Source organism: Urocitellus parryii, chromosome Y (genome assembly GCF_045843805.1).
Source record: "Urocitellus parryii isolate mUroPar1 chromosome Y, mUroPar1.hap1, whole genome shotgun sequence".
Classification (NCBI taxonomy): Eukaryota; Metazoa; Chordata; class Mammalia; order Rodentia; family Sciuridae; genus Urocitellus; species Urocitellus parryii.
This window is the reverse complement of record NC_135548.1, coordinates 67,442,842-67,463,171: the sequence shown is the minus strand read 5'-3', so window position 1 is coordinate 67,463,171 and position 20,330 is coordinate 67,442,842.

The following is a 20,330-nucleotide window of genomic DNA, read 5'->3' as shown; positions in this document are numbered from 1 at the left end:
AAGAGCCAGAGCCCAAACAGGCCAGGTGTGGCAAAGACAGCTGGAGTGCCTAGGTTGGGACTCAGAATTATGTCAGTGGGGTGGCATTGCTGCTGGCACCAGCATGATAACCGAGAGCCAGCCCTGCTCATTTTGGGGAGCAGTGTGTTGGGGAAGGCAGCAGAAATTGAGAGGCAGGATTGAGTTTGGCCCTAGGAGGAGGTTGGGTAAGAGGCCAGTGTGGGTTGGAGAGCCTGGGCAGATAGACAGAGGCCAGGGCACACCCCAAAGCCTGGAGACTGCACTTGATGTCCAGGGTTGTGAAACACCACTTCCCCTCTTACTCACAACTGAGAGCAAGGGGCATTGATGAGTTCAGTTTGTGTGCGGCTGCATCCAAGGTGGCTCGGCTAGGAACCTCTGTTTCCTTGACTCAGGAGGCTGGGAGTCCAGGCTCCACTGAGGCTCGGCTGGGAGGATCGGAGTCTGAGTTTATGCCTGTGTTCCCTGTAGGATCCATGTTGGCTGAGCCTCAGTGTTTTTGTAATGAGAGGATGGGTGACCGTCATGTCTTTATCACAGGACACACTTGCTAAATGGATTTGTTTGCTCTGAGGAGGAAAGAGAGAGGGGGGAGTGGTGCTGGAGACAGGGATGCAGACAGGGGTCATGGACTTGGCATAACTCAGTCTTGGAGGTGATATCCCATCACCTGTACCCACTTCAATTCCCATGAATCCAGAGGCTGAGCCCCCTTGAGGTGAGGGGTGAACCGGTTCTGGGCAGCAGGATGCTGTGGTACCTCGGAGTCTCTGTGAGACCCCAACACTAGACACACTTGGCCCTTTTGAAATCTTAGGAGAAGCCTTGGGAAGTTGTATGGCAGAGGGGAGCAGCCTCTGCATCTCAGTCCCCTCCAACTTGCCATGGTGTAGAGAGGGAACTGCAGCCACGATGGGACGGACATTGGCCATGTCCCTGTGTGGGACACAGGCCTGATTGAGTTAGGGTGCATTCTTTGTCTCTCCCTTTCTTGTGATTATCCCATCTCTACATTTGTGCTTTAGCCACCTGTGAGTCCCATCTCTGGTTTCAGAGAGAACAGAGGGTGTTATGGGCCAATAGACACAATAAAACCTAGAGATTAGATGCTACCCTACTTTCCAGAAAAGACTGGGCACACCATGAGTTGCACAATGATGGGACCAGGGTCCAAAAGCTGCTGAGAGGGAAGGACTGGTTGTGAATGCATTTTTGAAGGCTCCAAGCTGGAACTCTAGTGGCACCAAGCAGGGCAGATGCCGGTGGGGATGTTTGGGTAGTTGTTGGTGAACACCTGCGCACCTGAGATGGGTAGGCATGGAGGAGAAATCGGCAGCCCATAGGGCTGTTGAAAGTGGTCTTATGTGAAAAGAGGCTCAGGTATGGGCACAGGAAATGACATCATTGCCTTGACAATGGATCAAACAGAACATGGAACCCTGGTATCCAGGCACCCACTTCACTGACCAAGCCATCCGAGCTCACTTGGTTGGAGCCACTGGAGGGAGAAGGATGTTCTCCTGTGGTTGCAGACAATGCCGAGCCTCAGGCTCCCAGGAATCTCAGGGGGGCCAACTAGCCCTTTTGTGGATACACTGGGTGAGGCTTCATCTTAGACTCCAGAGCCTCTGGCGATTGTCGCAGAGGAGCTCAAGAGTAACAGTGAGTAGCACAGGGCAGGTGAGCCCAGCAGGCCCTCTAGTCTGATCCCTGATGAATGGCCCAGGACTCCTATTCTGACTCTGTGTGTGTGTGTGTGTGTGTGTGTGTGTGTGTGTGTGTGTGTGTGTTTGTACTGATGGGAACTGTCCCATTGTGCTTTGACTCTAGTGTATTGGCACAAGTCATTTTTCTGTTTGTCACCATTTCCATTTTGAACCCACCATTCTTGGTCCCAACCCAGGGTGAAAATGATCAGAACACGGAGGAGCCCTTCAGGGTTCAGAGCCTTGAACCTTACAGGCAGGACCAGCTTAGGAATGAGCTCCTGCCTGTCATTTGTGGGAGGAACCTACATTTCAGCAGCAACATGGGGTTAATCTCCTGGGATTTCATCCCCACCCAGCAGGTGCTGGATCTCTTGTTCCCAAAACAGCCACCTTCTTCAGTCTTTACTCCTGGTGCCACTCCACATCCTCCAAGGGGACAAGAACCTCAGGTTCTGGATGGATGTTGTAGAATGCCCACAGAGCCAACTGCCAGGCTGGGTGGGGTGCAGTTGCTGGGCTTTGCTGATGTTGTCATCCCCCACAGTTCTTGGAACCTTCTGTGGCAGTGGCATCCAGGACCCCAGCAGCTGTGAGTAGCAGCTCCTCACTGCTTCACTCCAGCGAGCAGGTGGAAGACAGCCGCGTTGTTCACGTCCTCCTAGAGGGACAGAGCCTGAGGGAGACAAAGCGCATCCCGGTAAGCCCGACAGCAGGGCTGCCTCCTGGGTGTCCACACAGTGGAAGGCAGGAGACACAGCCAACCCCAGGGCTATGTGGGAAATAAAGAAGAGAGAGGTCCGTCTTAAGGGCTTGACCTGAGGAGGGAGAGCATCAGCATGCCCAGCTTCAGTGGTGAGTGGGCCTGTGTATTGTGGGTTTTGCAGGCCAGAAGTGCAGACGGAAGTGCTGTGGACAGATGAAGGCAGAGATATGTCCAGGGTGCAGGCTGCAGTGCCTAGAACTTGGTATTCTCAATGAGTGAAGTTGGAGCAGAGGAGGTGGCAGTGACTTGTCACATGTGTAGGAGGGGATGTGTTCCTGGTGGCAGGGAAGAGAACCTCCTTAGCATGACTAGGTGTAGGAATTTGGGGTCGGGATCACCTGGGGGGTCATGCCAAAGCTTCGGAATGTTAGGCTTTGCATGTATGTAAATACGGAGCTAAAGGGGTTCTTGGCAGAATTTCTATGGATGTGCAGTAGACACGCTAATGCTGCAGGTGTCCAGCTGCAGAGGAGACATGTTCAGTGACTGCCAGTGCTGAGTCAAGTACATCATGACAACCAGACCCGCACCGAGCTTCCAGAGGCCAGGGCCTCTCAAAGCTATCATGAAGCACTCAAGTGCACACTCTTGTATCTGAGTCTGTTTTGTGTCGTGGCAGTCAGGACCCAAATTTTCAGTGCATCTGCCTCTTCCACCCACAAAGGCAGCCTGCATCCCAGATCACACTTGGTGCGCAGATCCCTGGCCCATTGCTCTCATCTCAGTGAGATGAGAGTGTGTCTGTGCATAGGCAGTTTGGTCCTTTGACATGAGTGGAATGTGGCTCCCCAGGGGGAGGGGAGATGGCAGGTACAGGCAGATATTTGTACCAGGATTGTTCTAGTAGCACATTGCAAGAACCCAGGTGGTATATGGAGGACACACTCAGGTAGCAGGATAACAAGATTGTGCCCTTGTATATGTAGCTGAGATTTCTCCTGAATGTTTGACCACAGTCTTCTGGGTAGCTCTTCTAAAAGCCATTCTCTGATGACATTTGTCCCACCCTGATCCAGGTGACCTTTCAGGAGACGGTGACAAGCCTCATCCGCAGGGCCTTGGACCAAAATTTGTTGCAGCATGAGGATGTGGACAACTTTGAGCTGCTGTATATGATGTCTGAGGATGAGAGTAAGTAGGACAATCAGACAGTGGGGAGACATGATCCACAGTGGGCTCAGGATAACTGACAGCCAAGAGAAAGTGGGCCTTGGCCCCAAAATACCAAAGTGTGATGGGCCTGGCGGAGACTCTCAGGGGTTGTGGGTGTTTTGTGGTATAATCCTTGAGTGCCACCTAACAATTCTCTCCACTTCGCTCTGCAGAAATCAAGGTCTCTGACCACTCACTCGTGTGTCTGTCCATGAATCTGGGAATACAATATTTCATGGTGAGGAAACGCCCCCAGGTCAAGGGAAAGGAGGTAAACACCTACCTTATTCAAGCTGTGCATGTGCTGCCATTCCACTCCGACCTGAGGAAATAAGAAGCCTCAGCACCTGGACATATTTGCTGGAAGCCCATAGAGCCAACTGACAGTCTGGGGTGGCTTTCTGTTTCTGGGTTTGCTGATGTTCCATCCCCCACAGTTCTCAGAATCAACCTGCAAGTCCTCCAGGCCGCTTTCCCACAAGCAGGTGGGAGACACCTGCTTAATTCGTGTCCACTTAGAAACACAAAGTCCAGAGATGGCCAAGAGTGTTCTGGTAAGCCTGGGAGCAGGGGTGTCCCGTGGTGCTTACACCTGGGTGGGGAGCAGACACTGGTCCAATACCATGGACTACTCATGCCCTCTTGAATTTGGAGCTTCTGGATGATCAGGAGGATAGATGGGAATCAAGAAGGGAGAGGTCAGTGTGAAGGGCTGGAGCTGAGATGAGCGAGTGCAGCATCTTGTCCACTGCCATGTCTGAGGGAGTCTGTGTGTCAGGTGGCAGCATGCAGTCCAGAAGGGCAGGGACAGGTATGGGTGACAGATGAGAATAGGACAGGAACTAGGTTGCAGGTTCCCTTGTATGGGATGCTGACGTCTATGGAGGAGGACAGCAGTGTGAGGTTCTCCATGTTCCTTGAACAAGGAGCTGAGAGAGTCTCTCTGCAGAGTCGATATGGATGTGGAGCAAGCACACTAAATGTCCAGGTAACCCAATGACCACCCTTGCCGGATGAGGTGCCCTCCTACATCCCAGCCAGCACTGAGCCTCTGGAGGCCAGGAGCTCTCGTGGCTATCTTTCAGCTCTCCTGTGTGTGGTCATGTTCCTGGGTCTGTTTTTGGCCCTGGCAATCCAGACCAAAGCCTCTAGGTTTTGTGCCTAGGCCATTCCCAATGCCGCCTGCATCCTCGGGCAGACCTGGGATCTTGGAGGCTATTGTCCCATTCCTCCCAACTTGTGGGATGAGATTGCATCTGTATGCAGGTAGTGGGGTCCTTTCACTCCGAGAGGAGTGCAGCTCCACAAAGAGCAATGGCAGGCCCAGGAAGTCCTATGTACAAGGATTGGGCTAGTAGCCTGTGGGAAGAGCCCACACGATGAGCAGGAGGTCAGCCTCGGGTAGTAGGGTCATGGATGTTGCCCTTGTATTTAGAGTGGAGGTGCCTCCAGAATGCCCCTGCCCACTGTCCTTGAGTAGTCACTTCAAGGCCCATTTCCTGAAGGCCTGTCTCCCATGCTGCTCCAGGTGACCTGCCACGATAGGGCTCCCGTCATCATCCGCAGCGCCCTCGACATACACTTCCTTACTGAGGAGAATCCAGAGGATTATGAGCTGGGCCAAATCATCTCTCGCCGTCAGAGTAAGTGAGACAATCAGATAGCAGAGAGCAAGGGTCAGGATGTGGACTCAGGTCAACTCTTAGCAACAAAGAGTAGTCTCTGACCCCCAAGAACACTCCAACAGGTGTGTTGGGTTCGTGCACAAAGCCAACTGCACTTCTGCTGGTGGAAGGTCTTGAGGTCCAATGGTATACCCCGGTGGATATTGCGGCTCCCCACCAGGTGCCCTCCCCTGGACATGAACAGGCATCCAAAGCTGACATCTTTGAGGAGTGAGGAGGAAAGCCTCTCTCCAGGAGCAGTATGTTTTCATGGTCTGGGATAGGAGTGGTTTCAAAGGAACATGGGAATGCATGGGCTAAAGAGGGAACTGGCATTTTGTGGACTGAAGCAGTACTATTGAAAGCCTTCTGTGTGACCAAAAAACCACTGCCTGGGCAGAGCATTGCCAGGATTCTAGCAAGCAGTAACAGGATGAAATTGGGAAGAAAACACAGCCTGGGAGACAGCCTGAATCATCTGTTTTTGCATAAATTCCATGGTCTTACGCACCTGAGTCCACTAGGCAAGGAGTGATCACAATAGCCAGGTTGTGATCCCTAACTAAAGTCAGATGAGGGCTTCCTGAGCACGTAGCCACAGAGCTCATCTGATAATAATGCCAGCGCTTTTTCGTTGGTTGGTTGGTTGGTTTTTGTGAGCCAAACACCACAGCAGCCATTATCCCAGCCTATGTACCCTGAAGACCACCATCCCTATGAGTTCTAGGATCACTTGTCTCCTATCTTAACCTACTGTTAGGTTAGTAGAGTCTATGGAAGAGGAAGTCTGTCTGGGGCCTTGGTAGCCTAAGAAATTCATAGCAGAGATCTCCACATCCAACCCAGAAGGGATGGAGAACAGGCTCTAGGTTAGAGGAGGGCGACAGGAAACACATGTTCAGAGGAAGGAGAAGTGGCTGTTGTATTCCCTCACTCGGGGTCATGGCACCACTGGGCCATACACCATGTTGGAGGGAAGCAGTCCCTTTGCTGGTCTTTGGAACCATTGTTCTCAGTAGGGCAGTATTTGGAATGTGGCCTCCATTCTCAGAAGCCTGGTTCACATGGAGGCGGGCTCCACCAACGCAGAAGCATGGCTCTAACGTGGTATCCGCGCTGGTCAGCCTGTCCTCACTGTGGCCATACTTGAGGAAAATAACTCAGAGGAGGAATCCTAGGCCTTTTTTCTCTGGGTTTCATAGCTTTCTCTTTGGTTGTGCACTGAGGCTGTCCATAAAGCTCTAGTGTGTGGCAGTGGAGAGCTCCTCAGCCCTTGCCACAAAGGCATAGACTGGGAGAGAGAGAACGAGGCTGGCAGAGAGGGAGAGAGAGAAAGATGGAGAGGGAGGACCTCTCCTTGGAGAATGAGGATTCAGTGGAGCCAACAGGAACAAGGTACTGTTGCCCAGGGCACAACCCTGTTTAGGTCTTACTCCAACCATGCTCAACCTTTCTTCCAGTCCCTCCCACCCCCCAGTAGTGTATTCATCTTGAATGAGAATTTCATGTTGACATCAGAGCACTCACCATCCAGTGCTTCCCTCCAAACCCACCTATGAAGATGGCTCATGTGGGGACTGAATCTTCGGCACAGGAACCTTTTGTGGGAGATTTCAGATGCAAACCCTAGTGGTGCGCTTTGGCAGATGCAAGAGGACCTGAGATATTCTGGAGTCCAAAGCCTTCGGTAGGAACAGACATTAGGTCTGTTGAAGTGCTCTGCCTAGTTCTTCCTCAGGGAGGACTGTGGAGGCTGTCTTTGTTGGTATTGGTGCTGAATTGGAGAGCTCTCAGGTGTGTGGCTCTGGCCTTTTCTGGCACAGGCTCTCAGATGTTGGCGTGTCCTAGGGAGCACCTCCTGAGTGCCACCTTCTTTTTGTACACCCCTCTCTCCCCAGAGCTGAGGATTCCAGCAGAGGCCAACGTATTTGATGCCAAGAATCCTCACAAAAAATCCAACTTTGTGCTGAGGAAAAGGAGCCTCTCCCAAAAGAATGATGGGTGGATCCAGCCTCAACCTTCCTCTCGTCCTGGAAAGAAGGCTCCAGCCCTCCTGAGGATGCTTGCAAAACCATTCTGGGGCTGTGTGCCTGGGCGGGGCTGAGGCAGCCCAGGAATATTTACATTGATTACTATTTACTTCAAAGTTTGAATCTATAGTTTGCCATTGTCCTTGACCTTGTTTAGTAACACAGTTGTTACTCTATCCTGTATTTGTTGTTTCCATTAATATATTATTATTTTAAAATATATATGTTTTTGTTACCTGATCTACTGTGATGATTTGAGTATACTAAATGTAGCAGTGATTCCTAAAGGACACATCCAAACCAACAGGAAGGAATGTTTCATTCTATCAGCAAGAACTTTGGTTTTTAGGAGTTTGGCAGATGGCATTATCTGAGTCAGTTTTCCAATGGGGGCAATGAAGTATCAGCTATGATGGTACAAACACAAACAAAGACACACAAACACACACAAGAGCACACACACTCACTGAGAGATAGATAGACAGATGGAGTTGGTCTCTGCTGAAATACTTTGGAGACATGGTTCTGATTTCTCCCCTTTTGGAGTATTTTCAATTGCACAAGGTGTCTTGCAAATGAACCCATGTCTGAGGAAGACATGCATGTGTACTTCACATGCCACTTTTCACATAGCAGGAAGGTCATGTAATATTTTTCATGCAGCTGTCTTTTGACTGTGAACCATCCCATGAGGTCAGCTGTGGAATTTTCAACTTGTAGCATCACAATGGGGATCCACTCTTTGGATTTGGGGATATTTCCGATTTTCTTGATTCAGATTGGAATGATATATATATTAGTTTTTGATGAAAATTCTGCATTTGATGGTAATGAATGTCGTGCATCTAGGAATCTGTAGAGTGCAGACAATGAATGGATGCCTACTGTTGTCTGGACTGGTCTGAAAAGTCCTGTAGCATCTGAGCATGTGTGAGGGCTGTACAGGTCTTGCCAAAAGTCCAGGTCAGATGATCCTGCACAAAGCTGAACTCCTAGTGGTCTCCACAACAGTGTAAGGGCCAAGGAGAAACACACTTCCACACAGAAGTTGGGAAGCTACCTTATGAAGGTGATCATAGATACGGGATTATTAATATATCCAGGTTGGCATCTATTATTTTTTTAGCTTTTGACTTTCGCAGCTGTGGGCATCTTGACAACCATCAACTCCCTGTAAGCACAGACAACTCTATAAGAACCTGAGGATACATTTCCCTGTGCATGTCCCCTTGTGAAACTGCTTAAGCACCGCCTGGTTTACACACAGGTGGAATTTCTAGGTCAAAGTGTGCATTTTTACTTCTTTGACTAAGCACTCCCAGGTGGCTCTTCTGCATAGCTCTACCTGTGGCCAGGATTGTATTATCTAGCTTTCTAACTTTTGCATGTTGAGTAGATACATAGTGGGAGCACACTGTTTTTGTTGGTATTTTTCTTGGTATCTATTCTGATGCTTTTCACTGGGGGATTTTTTCCTGTGAAAATGGGCTTCCTCTACTTGACCTTATTTTCTTCTTTTTAAAATTTTTTCAATGTGACTTTTTAATTTTAGTTTTATTAAAGACATTGCCCCTTGCTTGCATAGTCTATATCTAAAGCACTAGTCCTTGCTCCAAGGCCCAGCTTGCTCTCAGCTGCCCCAGGAGGGGAACAGTCTTTGGCAGTAGACAAGAGACGCCCCTGCAGGGGGCACAAGTGCTTTGGCCCTCTGGTGTCTTGCCAGCAGTGCTTCCCATGCTCACAGAGGGTTTCAGACACTGAGTCAATGGTCCAGGTGGTCTTTTGTTCAGTCTGATCTCAAATTGAGCTCCTCTGAGAGGTCATATTGAAGTCCTTGTGTGTTCCTGACCCATCATTTTAAACAATATTCCAAGTTCACTTTTTGTGTGTACGTGGGTTCTGGGGATTGAACCCAGGGCCTTGAGCCTGTGAGGCAAGTGACCTACCTGAGCTAAACCCTCAGAGACCCCTGTAAAAGTATTTCCCCTTTGCCTCGGGGTCTAAGTTGCCAAGGCTGACCTCAAACGTTCCTCTTGCCTCAGCCTCCCTGGTGGCTGGCATGACAGGCATGCACCTGGGACTGTCACACTCGAGCCTGTGATGGGAACTCATGTGCATCTGTCCAGGGCTGAGCATGGTTAGGCAGAGCTGTGCTCCAGGCTGTGCAGGGCTGTGGAGGCTTCTGCTGCCCAGCAGCCCTGGTGCCATGGCCAGGGCTCCTCCCAGCCGAGGGCAGGCAGCTGCCCATTGCTGTAGGCTGACCTTATTTTCTTCTTATGGCACTCGTCCGTTCTCTGGAGTATGTTGTATGGTTTGTCCATTAGGAGTCTAACAGGTCCTCTAGAACCTTCAAACAATTAGTAAAATTCCTGAACAGTAAGTGAGCGCGCGCAGAAATTGGGCTAATATTTTGGGAAGAACAATGTTGGATGATATATTCATGGCTTGAATATATCATCCAACATGAAGTTATATTTTATTACTTACAAAATAATAAAATAATGAAGCAATACTATGGGCTGAGCTAAAATAGATCCTTAGGATCTTAGGCATTCTGTAATAAATCTGTGTCACTTGAAGTATAGAGTTGATCGACTCTGAGTAATGAAACAGAAGTAAAGGTATCAAAGCCAATGATCATCTGTTTCCAATTTTCTGTGATTTGGTTCAAGTGGTAAAGTGGTGATATTTATTAATAATGGATCGAATAGGTTCATAATTGTTTTAGAGTACAATTAGATGCCTTCAAACTTTAGGCTACATGGGCACATTTGAGAACGGTTCCAGCTATTCTCTCATCCTTTGGGTCATTCCCCTCCTATGTCCTGTGAGACATTTTCTATGTGAGGCTTTAAGAAGAAGAAGAGAATATTCTGTAAAGAAAACCTTGTGATCTGTGCAGTATGAAGTTGAATGGATTCATTCAGAAATCAGAAATTCTATTGAAAGATATTTATTTGCATGAGCCAAATAAAACCTATTTTTAGGCATTTTGGTGAAGACAAGGTTTTATCTTTATGTCTCATTTTCTATGTTTTGTTGTTGTTGTTGTTGTTAGAATGAAATTCATATGTTGCCAGACCATTCTATCAGATGTGTAACTAGATGCCATTTAAATTACCCACTTTTACATGGTAGACAGTTTTTAATGAACACTGCCTGTCTGCACCTTTTTTAAAAACAGGTCTGGGATCAGAAGCCCAAATACCAATGGTTAGCTGGAGCATATTTTTCATTTGGCCTATCTGTCAGTATTCCCTGAGGTCATCTGTGCAATCAGCTTCGTTACTCCTGCTCCCTCACTGGATTTCATAGAAACCATATGCTATGTATGAATCAGGGACACCAATCCCACAACATAGCATTCTTGGAATATCCAAAGTCCCACTTTTCACTTTGCCATGCCTGAGATCAGCAGTAATATTTATCAGCAAATGTGAGATTTTCAAAGATCCAATTCTATGTGCTCCTTTCTCATAGAGCCTTAGGCAGGGATATAGCATACATAAATATTAAGTAAAGTCCATAGTTTTTAAAATGTCATCCATTGAATAGTTGACACATGTCTGAGATACTTTTTATTTTGGAGGAGGTATTATTTAATAGGGAATTCCAACAGCTACCTAATAGTGAAATGAGAAGTCTTGCATCCATTTTATTTTGTTTCTGATGATTTTTATGAGTAAGGGTAAGATACTTCCTTGTTCTGATGCAGATGTTGCCCACTTTTGTGAATGGATGCGGGGTGTCACCTACTACTTGCATATCTGCATATTGGGCTTGACACTGCTATCGTACTTGGTAGTTGGCAAAAAGTCAATACTGAAGTTAAGCTCTTGTGTTCTAGCAGCAGAGCTGAAGATCCTTGATGTGCCACCTTCTGCAATCCATGCTGCTCTCTTCATGTTCCTTATTGACTTCCTGGTGATGAGCATCATGGTCTCCTGGTCTTGAGAATGGCCAAGCATTGCTCTGTGAATGTGGAAGATGGGCATGTGGAAGGCTCCAGGGAGGAGGGATCATTGAACATGTACTCGAATCCATGTGCCTGTTGAATGACCTGTTTTTTTTTATTTTTGGGTTTTAAGGGAGACACTGCCCTAAAACACTTCTGTGCAGCTGGGGATGCAGGCTTCTGCTTCACCTTGCAGGAAGCATTAACGAATCCTTTCCAGAAGACATGAGAAGAGAGAAGTGAGCCTCTGGTATCATGCAGGTTCTTTGCATTGCCCATGGGCTAGAAGAGAGAAGAGTTGCTTCATGAGATTTGATCCCCTTTTTCCTGAAAAGTTCCACACAGAGGTGAGTCCCCAGCATGTTTAGAAATCATTTCAGACACCTTTCTGGACGGAATTGAATCAGAGCCCCTGATGATGTGGAAGAGCTAAAGATGGGTTTGCTATGAATTTTCTATTTCATTCATCAGGGCCTGAGTCAAGTCAGTCATTGTGCTGTCAACACATGAGCTGCTGGTCAAATGTGAGGAAGTGGTCTTGCTTTATGAAAACACCACCCTGATTCAGTGAGCCAGAGGCAGCCTGCAGTCCCTGTTTTCCTGTAAAGGCAGATTGCTGTGGATGGCCTCTGGCCTCGTCATGCAGCCCTGCTCAGAGTAGGGGATTGAGGGACCAGGCAGATCCCTAGTTCCTTTTGACCTTTATTGCCATTGGGCCACCCCAGGGTCCTTGGACTCTACCTGGTCTTCTGGCCTGGGTCAGGGGATGTGAGGTTTGGAATCCCCCTCTGTGGCAGGATCCCAGCCCCCCCAGCCACTTGAGGTCAGCACATCCTTCCCTAATTGTGTTAGAGTTGGAGACTTCTCCCACCCATCCTCATCCATGCTCATCCCACATTTTGTAGCTTGGCACCTGAGGACCTTTATTCATTGACTTAGTTGTTAGTGATGATGGTTACTAAGACTAAGTGACTCTTTCAAGTCACATCACTTGCATGGTAGGGCTAGAGCATGGATCTTCCTAATTGATTTCATGGGACTCTCTCATGGAAACTGTGACTGCTTCCTAAACACACACTCTACATTTGGAGTGTCAAAATTCTTGCCACTGCCTCCTTGGCAAGTGTATCTTGTCTTCTACGTGGGAATTTCACAAATATTTTCCTTTGGTTTGTGGAGGTCATGCAGAAGGGATTTCATTTGAAATAGCCCAAACAAGAAATACCAGTTGTCTTTTTCGCACATGGATGTGTGTAGTGAACACCCCTTTCTGTGTGCTTGCATGAGTTACTCCTTTGAATTTGTTGAAGAATGGTTGGCTGGGGAGCAAGTTAACGAGAGATGGATATCAATGGTTGTCAAGTATTCTGACGTGAAGAATGTATTGAGGATGTGAAGGCTTTTCTAGCCAGTTCCTATGGCTCAGTCAGGGATCAGTCAGAGGATTCTGTCTGGTAGACTCTTTGGCACAGATGTCAAAGTGGCCTGGTCTTACCCTGTCCAGGACTGAATGCTGAGCTTGAGTGGGAGCTTCTTGTCATTTCAAGCATTTCCATGAGTCTGTCCTCTGTTCTCTTGTATCCAAGTGGTTTCTAATAGGAAAGCAGAACAAAAATTGAAAGTATGGTGATTGATTATTTTTACCAATGTTATTTCAATCCACTTTGTTTAATACGAAATTACCTTTATGCTAGTAAGATTTCATATGTGAGGAAATAATGAAAATATTGGGGTTAGGGGATGAGAATATGCAAATCAAACATTTTTGAGCACCAAGACCCGTTTTTTGTTTTTGTTTTTGTTTTTTTTTAACTTAAATAATATTAAGTGCCAGAGGACCACCGCTGCCATTCAGCCTCAACAACCTCCAGGTCCAGCCTCCAGGTGGCCCATTTCACCAGGGTGTGTGGGACCACACTGTCCTGGGATGAGAGAACAGTACCCACGGATGTTGACATCTCACAGAGTAGATATTGCCAGTGACAGTAGGGAGCTATTGGCACATGAGGAAGGGAAGAGCTCTCAGGATGGGAAGAGGGGGCCGCTTCGAGACTCATTGGGTATGGCACGAGGCTGCTGGGTGTGGTGTTGGCCTGGGCCCACTGAGTGGGGCAGATCCGTGGTCTGTGTTTCTGTACCCTCCTCTGTAGCCTGTGTTGGCAGCAGATCAGGGAATTGCGATCAGAAGTGCTCCCAGTAACACAGGCACCAGCCCCCAGAGTGTGTGCCTATCCGTTTCCCCACCTGGCCTGACTTAGTGCCTGTCTTGCCTCAGGGCTGAGACCCTACAATCTCTGATGAGGGTGTCTGTGGTCCAGATCCAACCTGCATGGCCAACATGCTCAGACCTTCAGCTGGGTCCTAGGCTGCTGCAACCAAACTCTGTTAACTGGGTGGCCGACAACAGAGGAAGTGTCTTCCGTTGAGCTCCAGAGGCTCAACACAGTAGGTGTTGGGCTGTCCCAGTGCCATAATCCCTCCCAGGTTTCAAGGGGACTGTCTCCCCAACTCTCCCAGCCCTTGCCCACTCTCCTATTGCTGCCCACGATCTGTGGTTCCCATATGGGCATCCCGCCCTGGCTCCAACCTCACATATCCGGTATCCCCCAGTCTCCCTGGTATCTGGGTCCAGACTCTCCTCTTCCTACAAGAATATCAGATATTGGATTTGGTCCCAGTTGATGCTGTGTTCCATCATGTGAGCTCTTAGCTTCATCACTGTGCAAAGACTCTTTTCCCACACAAGTTCGCACGACTTTTGGCTGGCTAAGAATTTTCAGGCGACACTTTTCTAATGAGTACACTTTCCTTCCTTCCGATCTCCCACCAGTGAGCATTCCTCGCACCCTTGTCCTAGTTCCTTTATGGCAGTTTCCCTCCTTATGGCTGAGAGGACCTAGTGACCCCTGAATTCACACGTTCTCCTTAATCACCAACACACTGCAGAATTCTCCAGGGGGCCATATATGCTCCTGGAAGTTGGTGTTGGAAATAGTTCTCCATCCATTAATCACTCCCTCACTCACTAATGTCCTTGTGTCCTTGAGAAAGGCTCTCCCTTTCCTGGTTTTCCTGAATAGAAATCCTCTTGCCTCTTGGGTGAATGGGTTATGGGTTGTGCAGAGGGTGTTGGTCCACTGAGCATCTTAGAGACTGTCCTTTATGGAGCCTAATGATCCTCACTGGGGAATGAGGCCAGGGTCCTAACTGTGGTTAGTTAGAGAGGCAAAGAAGGACAAGGGAAACTCAGATGTCCCTTCATGGCCCCTGGAGTTAGAGGACTTACCCCTTTGCACCTGGGATCAGGAGACCTCATTTCCTCGAGGACACACACACTCAGACGTTAATCTTGAGTGTGGGTTCCTTTCTGGGGTCCAGGGCTGTTGTTAGCCACCAGGAATGACAGTGCTCTCCATGCTGAGTGGAGCCATTTTTGCCAGGAAAGAGAGCCCATGGTCACGCCTTGTGCAAAGCATCCCACGCCAGGGGCTCCCATGCCTACATTCCTGTCCTGAAAGGAAGCCACCCAGAGGCAAGGTGGGTCCAACCACCTCCCATGTGTTCACTCATCACTGTGTTCCAGCAGTCACCCCAGTGAACAGTCCTGATGGGATTGGATGTGGCTCAGAATGTCACCCTCATGAGCTCTACCCTGCCACAGCTGCAGTTCTGCAGTGGGAGAAACTCAAAACCTCAAAACACATGCACATGAAAGAAAAGAGCAAGAGCCAGAGCCCAAACAGGCCAGGTGTGGCAAAGACAGCTGGAGTGCCTAGGTTGGGACTCAGAATTATGTCAGTGGGGTGGCATTGCTGCTGGCACCAGCATGATAACCGAGAGCCAGCCCTGCTCATTTTGGGGAGCAGTGTGTTGGGGAAGGCAGCAGAAATTGAGAGGCAGGATTGAGTTTGGCCCTAGGAGGAGGTTGGGTAAGAGGCCAGTGTGGGTTGGAGAGCCTGGGCAGATAGACAGAGGCCAGGGCACACCCCAAAGCCTGGAGACTGCCCTTGATGTCCAGGGTTGTGAAACACCACTTCCCCTCTTACTCACAACTGAGAGCATTGATGAGTTCAGTTTGTGTGCGGCTGCATCCAAGGTGGCTCGGCTAGGAACCTCTGTTTCCTTGACTCAGGAGGCTGGGAGTCCAGGCTCCACTGAGGCTCGGCTGGGAGGATCGGAGTCTGAGTTTATGCCTGTGTTCCCTGTAGGATCCATGTTGGCTGAGCCTCAGTGTTTTTGTAATGAGAGGATGGGTGACCGTCATGTCTTTATCACAGGACACACTTGCTAAATGGATTTGTTTGCTCTGAGGAGGAAAGAGAGAGGGGGGAGTGGTGCTGGAGACAGGGATGCAGACAGGGGTCATGGACTTGGCATAACTCAGTCTTGGAGGTGATATCCCATCACCTGTACCCACTTCAATTCCCATGAATCCAGAGGCTGAGCCCCCTTGAGGTGAGGGGTGAACCGGTTCTGGGCAGCAGGATGCTGTGGTACCTCGGAGTCTCTGTGAGACCCCAACACTAGACACACTTGGCCCTTTTGAAATCTTAGGAGAAGCCTTGGGAAGTTGTATGGCAGAGGGGAGCAGCCTCTGCATCTCAGTCCCCTCCAACTTGCCATGGTGTAGAGAGGGAACTGCAGCCACGATGGGACGGACATTGGCCATGTCCCTGTGTGGGACACAGGCCTGATGGAGTTAGGGTGCATTCTTTGTCTCTCCCTTTCTTGTGATTATCCCATCTCTACATTTGTGCTTTAGCCACCTGTGAGTCCCATCTCTGGTTTCAGAGAGAACAGAGGGTGTTATGGGCCAATAGACACAATAAACCCTAGAGATTAGATGCTACCCTACTTTCCAGAAAAGACTGGGCACACCATGAGTTGCACAATGATGGGACCAGGGTCCAAAAGCTGCTGAGAGGGAAGGACTGGTTGTGAATGCATTTTTGAAGGCTCCAAGCTGGAACTCTAGTGGCACCAAGCAGGGCAGATGCTGGTGGGGATGTTTGGGTAGTTGTTGGTGAACACCTGCGCACCTGAGATGGGTAGGCATGGAGGAGAAATCGGCAGCCCATAGGGCTGTTGAAAGTGGTCTTATGTGAAAAGAGGCTCAGGTATGGGCACAGGAAATGACATCATTGCCTTGACAATGGATCAAACAGAACATGGAACCCTGGTATCCAGGCACCCACTTCACTGACCAAGCCATCCGAGCTCACTTGGTTGGAGCCACTGGAGGGAGAAGGATGTTCTCCTGTGGTTGCAGACAATGCCGAGCCTCAGGCTCCCAGGAATCTCAGGGGGGCCAACTAGCCCTTTTGTGGATACACTGGGTGAGGCTTCATCTTAGACGCCAGAGCCTCTGGCGATTGTCGCAGAGGAGCTCAAGAGTAACAGTGAGTAGCACAGGGCAGGTGAGCCCAGCAGGCCCTCTAGTCTGATCCCTGATGAATGGCCCAGGACTCCTATTCTGACTCTGTGTGTGTGTGTGTGTGTGTGTGTGTGTGTGTGCGTGTGTGTGTGTTTGTACTGATGGGAACTGTCCCATTGTGCTTTGACTCTAGTGTATTGGCACAAGTCATTTTTCTGTTTGTCACCATTTCCATTTTGAACCCACCATTCTTGGTCCCAACCCAGGGTGAAAATGATCAGAACACGGAGGAGCCCTTCAGGGTTCAGAGCCTTGAACCTTACAGGCAGGACCAGCTTAGGAATGAGCTCCTGCCTGTCATTTGTGGGAGGAACCTACATTTCAGCAGCAACATGGGGTTAATCTCCTGGGATTTCATCCCCACCCAGCAGGTGCTGGATCTCTTGTTCCCAAAACAGCCACCTTCTTCAGTCTTTACTCCTGGTGCCACTCCACATCCTCCAAGGGGACAAGAACCTCAGGTTCTGGATGGATGTTGTAGAATGCCCACAGAGCCAACTGCCAGGCTAGGTGGGGTGCAGTTGCTGGGCTTTGCTGATGTTGTCATCCCCCACAGTTCTTGGAACCTTCTGTGGCAGTGGCATCCAGGACCCCAGCAGCTGTGAGTAGCAGCTCCTCACTGCTTCACTCCAGCGAGCAGGTGGAAGACAGCCGCGTTGTTCACGTCCTCCTAGAGGGACAGAGCCTGAGGGAGACAAAGCGCATCCCGGTAAGCCCGACAGCAGGGCTGCCTCCTGGGTGTCCACACAGTGGAAGGCAGGAGACACAGCCAACCCCAGGGCTATGGTGGGAAATAAAGAAGAGAGAGGTCCGTCTTAAGGGCTTGACCTGAGGAGGGAGAGCATCAGCATGCCCAGCTTCAGTGGTGAGTGGGCCTGTGTATTGTGGGTTTTGCAGGCCAGAAGTGAAGACGGAAGTGCTGTGGACAGATGAAGGCAGAGATATGTCCAGGGTGCAGGCTGCAGTGCCTAGAACTTGGTATTCTCAATGAGTGAAGTTGGAGCAGAGGAGGTGGCAGTGACTTGTCACATGTGTAGGAGGGGATGTGTTCCTGGTGGCAGGGAAGAGAACCTCCTTAGCATGACTAGGTGTAGGAATTTGGGGTCGGGATCACCTGGGGGGTCATGCCAAAGCTTCGGAATGTTAGGTTTGCATGTATGTAAATACGGAGCTAAAGGGGTTCTTGGCAGAATTTCTATGGATGTGCAGTAGACACGCTAATGCTGCAGGTGTCCAGCTGCAGAGGAGACATGTTCAGTGACTGCCAGTGCTGAGTCAAGTACATCATGACAACCAGACCCGCACCGAGCTTCCAGAGGCCAGGGCCTCTCAAAGCTATCATGAAGCACTCAAGTGCACACTCTTGTATCTGAGTCTGTTTTGTGTCGTGGCAGTCAGGACCCAAATTTTCAGTGCATCTGCCTCTTGCACCCACAAAGGCAGCCTGCATCCCAGATCACACTTGGTGCGCAGATCCCTGGCCCATTGCTCTCATCTCAGTGAGATGAGAGTGTGTCTGTGCATAGGCAGTTTGGTCCTTTGACATGAGTGGAATGTGGCTCCCCAGGGGGAGGGGAGATGGCAGGTACAGGCAGATATTTGTACCAGGATTGTTCTAGTAGCACATTGCAAGAACCCAGGTGGTATATGGAGGACACACTCAGGTAGCAGGATAACAAGATTGTGCCCTTGTATATGTAGCTGAGATTTCTCCTGAATGTTTGACCACAGTCTTCTGGGTAGCTCTTCTAAAAGCCATTCTCTGATGACATTTGTCCCACCCTGATCCAGGTGACCTTTCAGGAGACGGTGACAAGACTCATCCGCAGGGCCTTGGACCAAAATTTGTTGCAGCATGAGGATGTGGACAACTTTGAGCTGCTGTATATGATGTCTGAGGATGAGAGTAAGTAGGACAATCAGACAGTGGGGAGACATGATCCACAGTGGGCTCAGGATAACTGACAGCCAAGAGAAAGTGGGCCTTGGCCCCAAAATACCAAAGTGTGATGGGCCTGGCGGAGACTCTCAGGGGTTGTGGGTGTTTTGTGGTATAATCCTTGAGTGCCACCTAACAATTCTCTCCACTTCGCTCTGCAGAAATCAAGGTCTCTGACCACTCACTCGTGTGTCTGTCCATGAATCTGGGAATACAATATTTCATGGTGAGGAAACGCCCCCAGGTCAAGGGAAAGGAGGTAAACACCTACCTTATTCAAGCTGTGCATGTGCTGCCATTCCACTCCGACCTGAGGAAATAAGAAGCCTCAGCACCTGGACATATTTGCTGGAAGCCCATAGAGCCAACTGACAGTCTGGGGTGGCTTTCTGTTTCTGGGTTTGCTGATGTTCCATCCCCCACAGTTCTCAGAATCAACCTGCAAGTCCTCCAGGCCGCTTTCCCACAAGCAGGTGGGAGACACCTGCTTAATTCGTGTCCACTTAGAAACACAAAGTCCAGAGATGGCCAAGAGTGTTCTGGTAAGCCTGGGAGCAGGGGTGTCCCGTGGTGCTTACACCTGGGTGGGGAGCAGACACTGGTCCAATACCATGGACTACTCATGCCCTCTTGAATTTGGAGCTTCTGGATGATCAGGAGGATAGATGGGAATCAAGAAGGGAGAGGTCAGTGTGAAGAGCTGGAGCTGAGATGAGGGAGTGCAGCAGCTTGTCCACTGCCATGTCTGAGGGAGTCTGTGTGTCAGGTGGCAGCATGCAGTCCAGAAGGGCAGGGACAGGTATGGGTGACAGATGAGAATAGGACAGGAACTAGGTTGCAGGTTCCCTTGTATGGGATGCTGACGTCTATGGAGGAGGACAGCAGTGTGAGGTTCTCCATGTTCCTTGAACAAGGAGCTGAGAGAGTCTCTCTGCAGAGTCGATATGGATGTGGAGCAAGCACACTAAATGTCCAGGTAACCCAATGACCACCCTTGCCTGATGAGGTGCCCTCCTACATCCCAGCCAGCACTGAGCCTCTGGAGGCCAGGAGCTCTCGTGGCTATCTTTCAGCTCTCCTGTGTGTGGTCATGTTCCTGGGTCTGTTTTTGGCCCTGGCAATCCAGACCAAAGCCTCTAGGTTTTGTGCCTAGGCCATTCCCAATGCCGCCTGCATCCTCGGGCAGACCTGGGATCTTGGAGGCTATTGTCCCATTCCTCCCATCTTGTGGGATGAGATTGCATCTGTATGCAGGTAGTGGGGTCCTTTCACTCCGAGAGGAGTGCAGCTCCACAAAGAGCAATGGCAGGCCCAGGAAGTCCTATGTACAAGGATTGGGCTAGTAGCCTGTGGGAAGAGCCCACACGATGAGCAGGAGGTCAGCCTCGGGTAGTAGGGTCATGGATGTTGCCCTTGTATTTAGAGTGGAGGTGCCTCCAGAATGCCCCTGCCCACTGTCCTTGAGTAGTCACTTCAAGGCCCATTTCCTGAAGGCCTGTCTCCCATGCTGCTCCAGGTGACCTGCCACGATAGGGATCCTGTCGTCATCCGCAGCGCCCTCGACCTACACTTCCTTACTGAGGAGAATCCAGAGGATTATGAGCTGGGCCAAATCATCTCTCCCCGTCAGAGTAAGTGAGACAATCAGATAGCAGAGAGCAAG